This window comes from Lathyrus oleraceus, chromosome 6, assembly GCF_024323335.1.
Source record: "Lathyrus oleraceus cultivar Zhongwan6 chromosome 6, CAAS_Psat_ZW6_1.0, whole genome shotgun sequence".
Classification (NCBI taxonomy): Eukaryota; Viridiplantae; Streptophyta; class Magnoliopsida; order Fabales; family Fabaceae; genus Lathyrus; species Lathyrus oleraceus.
This window is the reverse complement of record NC_066584.1, coordinates 206,455,070-206,461,109: the sequence shown is the minus strand read 5'-3', so window position 1 is coordinate 206,461,109 and position 6,040 is coordinate 206,455,070. Positions and strand designations below refer to the sequence as shown.

Genomic DNA, 6,040 nt, shown 5'->3' with positions numbered 1-6,040 from the left:
GGGTGATTCCTCAATCCAGGGTTATAGGTATTCGAATATGGGTTGCCTTTGGTGTAGTTCACTTGCTCAGAGTGGGTTTCGTTTAATAGACTGCATTCTGCAGATTGGTGTCCTTTGGTTCCACATATTTCACAATCCGACGAAACTGCGGCTACAGTATTTGGGTTTATGCACATATGCTCGACCTTAAGGGCTAATGCGTCCATTTTAGCTTGCATCATGTCTATAGAGCTTAGTTCATGCACTCCTCCTTGGGCTTCCTTCTTCTCAACTGTCGCTCGTTCGACTCCCCATGATTGATGGTTTTGAGCCATATCTTCGATGAAGGCATTAGCTTCAGGATAAGGTTTGTTCATCAGAGCACCGCCTGTGGCAGCGTCGATGGTCATCTTTGTGTTATAGTGAAGTACATTATAGAAGGTTTGAATGATTAACCAATTTTTTAAACCATGATGTGGGCATGCTCGTAACAACTCTTTATATCTCTCCCAAGCTTTGAACAGCGATTCTCCTTGGTTTTGGGTAAATCTAGTTATATGGTTTCGAAGAGCGGCGGTTTTACTCGGGGGAAAATATCTAGCAAGAAAAACTCTTCTAAGGTTATCCCAAGTCATAATGGAATTGGGTGGAAAGGAATCTAACCATGATAGGGCTTTATTTCTGAGGGAAAAAGGGAATAATTGTACACGTATTGCCTCAGGAGAAGCTCCATTGGTTTTAAAAGTGTCTGCTAATTGAAGAAATATTTTTAAATGTTGGTTTGGGTTCTCAGTGGCGAGACCTGCGAATTGTCTCTGTTGCACTAGTTGTAACAGGGATGGTTTAAGTTCAAAATTATTAGCTGGGATGGTTGGGTTTACTATACTAGAACTAGGTTCTTCATTGGATGGTTGAGCAAAATCTTTAAGAGGTCTTTGGTTTTGATCTTCGGCCATAGCTCTCTTAATTCTATGAAAGAATAAACGTGCGCGAGCGTAACGTTCAGGTTCCGCCAAATGGTATACTAAGCTTAAACTTCCGGTGCTACGAGTTCTTCGCATTGACTGGCGGGAAATAGCCTAAGTATAAACGATATAACAACAGGAAAATGAAATTTGACAAAATCGGTCCCCGGAAACGGCGCCAAAAACTTGATGCGTGTGCTTTCGCAAGTATACGAACGCGTCAGAGTAATATAAAAGATTGTCGAATCCACAAAGACCAAGTGTCAATCTATCGTTATCTATTGTTATGGTGTTTATCAAAGGCAATCAAAATAGGTGTTTTTAGAGTGTGCAATGAAAAGTAAAGTATTGAATGAAGTTCAATTAATAAAGACAGGGTCGAATGTAATTCACATAATCAATTAATAATCCGAGTACTTGCTAATAGAACTACTTATGGGCAATGTTTCCTACTTTGAAAAGAACTAATTTAACATGAATTGTCGCTTTCGCGTATTCAGAACCGAGTTGTATTCTCTAATCAAACCCTCTTATTGTCACTTATAAAAAGGCGCGCATTGCATTAGAGTAGTAAACCTATTTTTAAGAAATATAGTGTCTTGACTAAGTTTAAAAGTATTATAACCTGGATTTCTTAACCAAAAGAGGTTCTCACGAACTAGACTCTAAACTTATAAACGCGTCCAAAAATAGTTTTAAAATCTCTTTTCTTCTTAAATTAAAAACTCCTAATGAATTAAACAAAGCGCTTTCGCTGTTTTTGAAATAGTTAAACACAATTAAGTTTAGATAGACGTTGGACGGCTTTCGATCTTACCCAACGGAATTGAAGTGCGGGAAAACTTAAGTTGAAAGTTAAAATAGCCCTTAAGTGTTTCTACGAACAATTGTACGGATTATCGGTTCAATTACGACCCTTACATTCTAACCTTATAGATTTAGTTAGACATGGTAAAGTAAAAGTGCATTTTTTTAAATAAAAGTAGTGCGAGTGCGGAAAATAAATAAAAGTAGTGCGAGTGCGGAAAATAAACGAAAATAAAGCGAGTGCGAGAAATAAATAAAGTAAAGCGAGTGTGAGAAATAAATAAAAGTAAAGCGAGTGCGAGAAATAAACGAAAGTAAAGCGAGTGCGAGAAAATAAATAATTTAAAGCGAGTGCGAGGAAATAAATAATTTAAAGCAAGTGCGAGGAAATAAATAAAAGTAAAGCGAGTGCAGGAAATTAAATAAGATAAAGACAAGTATAAAAACCTGCTCCAATCGGAGGGTTGAATAAATTGCAAAGCAGAAATGAAAATGGCGGCAGGATTAACTTCCTTCCAAAGTGCTCCAAACTCGATTACAGACTCTATCACAGACTCGATTACACAATTGTGGTAACACCCCAATGCGAAGCGATTACCACTTTAAAATACTGAATATATGCCTAAGTGAAACAAAGTTGCTCTGAGTTTGCCTCTGTTCTAAGTTTGGATGATTGTAAAAGTGATTTCGAGTTTCTCTTTATAAGCAAGTAAAAAGATGGAAATGACAAGGATGCCCTTCAACTTGAAAATGGGAAAGAAAAATTTTCTTCTTGTGGCGCCCACCACAAGGCCATGGCGCCCGCCACAAGGCCAATCTGAGGCGCCTTAGTGGAAGTAGTGGGGAATGTGGCAGTTGAGGGAGGTTGAGCTTGGACACGTCATGGCAGGGTCTATGGCGCCAGCCATGGGGGAAGCCACAGTACAAAATGCTGAATTTTAGGGTTTTTGGCTCTTTTTCGCTCCTTTTCTCGATCGGGGCTCCGATTAAATTAAAAACCTAAAAATAAAGAAAAACATAGTAATAACACAACAAAATAGAAATAAAACAACTAAAATGCATGTGAAATCGAAGTCAAAAATACGGTAAATTTCAGTGTTATCACCCATACTATCTTCAAGCACAGTCAAATACAATATCAATGGTCTTCCTTCAACAGGTGGAGACATAATCGGAGGTTCAAGAAAATATTCCTTGATACTATCAAAAGCTTTCTGGCAGTCTTCGGTCCAATCACAAGAGTGATCTTTCCGAAGAAGCTTGAATATAGGCGCACATGTGGCAGTCATGTGTGAAATGAATCTTGAGATATAATTCAAGTGGCCGAGAAAACGTCTGACTTGCTTCTCAGTTTTGGGTGCATGCATCTCTTGTATTGCTTTGACCTTGGCAGGATCAACTTCAATACCCTTTTCGCTGACAATAAAGCCTAACATCTTACCAGAACGAACACCAAAATTACACTTATTGGGATTCAAACAGAGTTTATATTTCCTCAAACGCTAGAATATCTTCAACAAATGCTCAACATGTTCCTCTTCATTAATTGATTTGGCAATCATGTCATCGGCATAAACTTCAATCTCTTTATGCATCATATCATGAAAAAGAGTAGTCATTGCTCTTTGGTAAGTTGCACCAACATTCTTTAAACCGAAAGGCATCACTCTATAACAAAATGTTCCCCAGGGTGTAATGAATATGGTCTTCTCCATATCTTTGGGTGCCATCTTAAGCTGATTATATCCGGAAAATCCATCCAAAAAAGAAAAGAATTTGAATTTAGCAGTATTGTCTACCAACATATCAATGTGTGGAAAAGGGAAATCACCTTTCGGACTGGCTTTATTCAAATCTCTATAGTCAACACACATATGGACTTTTCCATCTTTCTTCGGCACAGGCACAATATTGGCCACCCATTGCGGATACTCAGAGATCACAAGGAAACTGGTGTCGATCTGCTTCTGCACTTCTTCTTTGATCTTCACTGCCATATAAGGATGCGTTCTTCTCAATTTCTGCTTGACTGATGGGCATTCTGGCTTCAATGGCAATCTGTGCTCCACAATCTCAGAATCCAACTCAGGCATGTCTTTATAGGACCAAGCAAACACATCTGAATATTCCCAAAGAAGATAAATCAACCCATTCTTCGCATCTGGACACAGTCGAGACCCAATCTTGACTTCCTTCACATCATCCTCGGAACCCAAGTTGACTAACTTAATTTGCTCTTCGAACGGCTGAATGGCTTTTTCATCATGCTTAAGAAGACAAGATAATTCATCACTTACTTCTTCCTCACTTTCCTCCTCGGCCTCAAACAAAGGGAACTCGAAATTTGGAGAAGGAGAAGGATCATTGTATTTAATGGGGTTAGGAACCAACCTGTATAATGATTTGATATTTTGATTTTAGAGAAGTGAGTTTGTGACCAAATATTATGCAGATGGGCAATTATATTGTTTATTTATGTTTTTTTTTTTGTGATTACCACTTTCAGAATAAAGCAAAACGTAAAAACAAACATCATAGATGTGGATGAATATAATTAATTTTATTAATGATCAATTTGAAAATGCCCAAACAATGTTCGCTTCTCCCTTAGGCATAGGACAAGGATTTTGAAAACATATAAAAGCAATTACTTAGATCGATGCAAAATAATAGGAACATCAACAGCAATCCAATTGTTGCAAGCCTTTCCATGTGTCACAAAATTGGTGCAGTCTTCCTCTTCGTCATCCTCTAGCACAACAGCTAAGTGTTGTTCATTGCCATGAATGAACCCTCCGCTACGGAAGTTAAGTTGCATATCTTCATACCTTGCAGTCGATGAACCTCGCTAAAAACCCAAACCGGTTCTGCCTTTGTTGTCGGAGACCTCCACCATGCGCCCCCACTGATCAACATTGCCTTCTTCTACAATCTTCTTTGCATCTTTCAATAAGGACATAGGTGCGCCAACTCGCTTTTCAGCAGCAATAGATAAGGCTTGGAATAGAGTTCCAACCTCTTCCTCAGCTTCAACATAAGAGAAAGATGACAGGTGGCTAACCAACAACGCCTTCTCCCCGCCAAAGATTACAAGCTTTCCATTCTTCACAAATTTGAACTTCTGATGCAATATGGAGGTAACAGCTCTTGCCTCATGGATCAATGTCCTTCCCAACAAGCAACTGTAGGCTGAGTGGATATCCATTACTTGAAAATTAATCTGGAAGTCACTCGGACCTACACCACTATACCTCATAGGCTCTCCTTGATATGATAACTTTGACAACATTGACTTTTGCAGTACATTCAATGAAGAACCGGTGTTAACAAGCACATTTGACAAAGCATCACCTTTGCAATTCATAGAGATATGCAAAGCCAATTTATGATTTTTGCCCTCCTCAGGGAGTTCTTCATCACAAAAGCTGAGATTGTTGCAGGAAGTGATGTTAGCCATAATATGATCAAACTGATCCACTGTAACATCATGTTCCACAAATGCTTGCTCGAGAACTTTCTGATGTGCTTCTCTGTACGCTTCTGAGTTCATGAGCAGAGACAACATTGAGATCTTTGAGGGGGTCTGGAGCAGCTGCTCCACCACATTAAACTCACTCCTTTTGATGAAATGAAGTACCTCATCATCATCATTAGCCGTCAAATCGCTTGATTCACCAGACTTACCCTTTGAAGCACTAATCGGATCTACAACAGGCACTTCTACCTTATTACTGACAACTGATTCTTCTCTATCCTTTGGGAACACCGGTTCAAACACACGACCACTTCGGGTCACCTTGGTAACATCAACAATGCTTACCACGGAACTGGTCTTCGGCAACGAGACCTCTTCACCATCCTTCATCATCGTAGCATTATACTGATATGGAACAACTTTATCAGATGAATACAGAATGGACCCGCTAACCGTATAACCAATGGTGATACTGATATATTGCTAACATTGTTACTGTTACTGATGTCGTATTGAATTACCAATCTCTCTGGCTGCTTGAAAATGGGCACTATGACATTAACATCATCATCTACATGGCTAGATTGAACAATTTTAATCATTCCTTCATCCATCAGTCGTTGGATGTCCCTTTTCACAACTTCACAACCCATTGAATTAATACTGCAAACAGCGCAACCATCATGGTCATGCTCACAATCACTCACCAAGCAAATGTCCTTATGCATCTGCACTAAGGACCTCCGGATGAAACGAACACCAAAAACCTTAAACTCGCCAGGACAACCATGCACCATATTAACTGAAGAATTTC

General features: G+C 39.1%; 1 non-coding gene across 1 annotated transcript; it reads left to right on the top strand.

Annotated features, from left to right (window-relative positions):
- Positions 1-444: 444 nt before the first annotated feature.
- Positions 445-551, top strand: LOC127099172 (small nucleolar RNA R71). The gene has a single exon (XR_007793712.1). It is a non-coding gene; the product is annotated as a small nucleolar RNA R71 (small nucleolar RNA).
- The last annotated feature ends 5,489 nt before the right edge of the window (positions 552-6,040 follow it).